General features: G+C 51.0%; 1 non-coding gene across 1 annotated transcript; it reads right to left on the bottom strand.

Moving 5' to 3' along the window:
• Nucleotides 1–397: 397 nt before the first annotated feature.
• Trnaa-ugc (transfer RNA alanine (anticodon UGC)) lies at nucleotides 398–471 on the bottom strand. The gene has a single exon. It is a non-coding gene; the product is annotated as a tRNA-Ala (tRNA).
• Between the last annotated feature and the right edge of the window lie 917 nt (nucleotides 472–1,388).

Here is a 1,388-nt window from a genome sequence, read left to right as displayed (position 1 = left end):
TGCTTTGCACCTCCCTGATACGCTGCCCAGCTGCCCAGGGCCCAGGCTACATTGTGGGTCATTGTGGAGATGCCACCAAGCAGAAAGCTTAGACATATCCCTCACTGGTTTGCAGCTGGCTCAGAGAGTAATGAGAGGCCAGGAACACTTTCTGGTCCCCAGTTCCTAATTATCTGCATCCCAGGTCTACCTGGCTCTTCAAAATGGCCCTGGGGAATAACAGGCCAATCAAGAGATCTTTGGAAGAGAGAAGGGCTCACCACCACCTAGAGCAGTCATTGCTGGTCATAAGAAGCCAGAGGATAGAAAAGGACCCATGTGATGGGTCTTGCTGGTGGCAGCAAGAAGATGGGCTGGGCCACCACACAGTAGGGAGCCCTTGTGATGTGTGAGCTCCTTGTGGTGCTGGGGATTGAACCCAGGGCCTTGTGCTTGCAAGGCAAGCACTCTACCAACTGAGCTATATCCCCAACCCAGCATGGGTTCTTCCATTGAATGAAGCTTACAGGCTCATCCTCCAGTGCGCCCACCCCACACCAAAATCTTCAGAGTCACTCTTGACTCTTCCCTTTTCTGTTCACATCCATTCTCAACAGATCCCCAATCTCCCTGCTACCAGCAGACCCCCCCCCCCGCCCCCGCAGGATTATCACAACAGCCTCTACCTGGTCTACTAGCCCCCACCCTTGTTTGGATACTGCATACTCAACAGAGCACCCAGAGTGATCCTTTGGAACTAAACGAGGGTGCTGGGTGTGGTGGTGCTCACCTGTAATCCCAGCCATGGAGGAGGCTGAGGCAGGAGGATCACAATTTCAAGGCCAGCCTTAGCAATTTAGTGAAGCCCTAAGCAACTTAGAGAGACCCTGTCTCAAAAAATAAAAAAGGGCTGGGGTTGTAGCTCAGTAAACCCAAGTACCCCTGGGTTCAATTCCCAGTACCAGAAAAAGAAGGAAGGAAGGAAGGAAGGGAGGAAGGGAGGGAGGGAGGGAGGGAGGACGGACAAAGACATAAAGAGATATAAATAAAAAAATAAATGAGTTCTGTGCTTCTCTATAGGAGCACCTGGGGATCCTGAGAACATGCAAATTCTCACTCACTTAGTTGGGGTGGGTCTGGGACTTTATTTCTAGCAAGTTCCCAAGTCATACTGATCCATGGAAACCACTGAGAAGCCAAAAGCTAACACAAATCCTCCAAGGATTCTTCTGGGTTTCTGCCTGCCTGCCTGTCTTCCTCTATCCTTCGCTCTCTTTCTTTCTTCTTTCTTTTCTTCTCTTTCTTTTTCCCAGTGCTGGAGATCAAACCCAGGGCCTGGTACATGCTGGACAAGCCCTACCATTCTCCACTGAGCCACTCCCCAGCCCTGGCCTGGCTTGCTTGAACTA

The sequence above is a fragment of the Callospermophilus lateralis genome, chromosome 14 (genome assembly GCF_048772815.1).
Source record: "Callospermophilus lateralis isolate mCalLat2 chromosome 14, mCalLat2.hap1, whole genome shotgun sequence".
Lineage (NCBI taxonomy): Eukaryota > Metazoa > Chordata > Mammalia > Rodentia > Sciuridae > Callospermophilus > Callospermophilus lateralis.
This window is presented reverse-complemented; position numbering and strand designations above follow the sequence as displayed.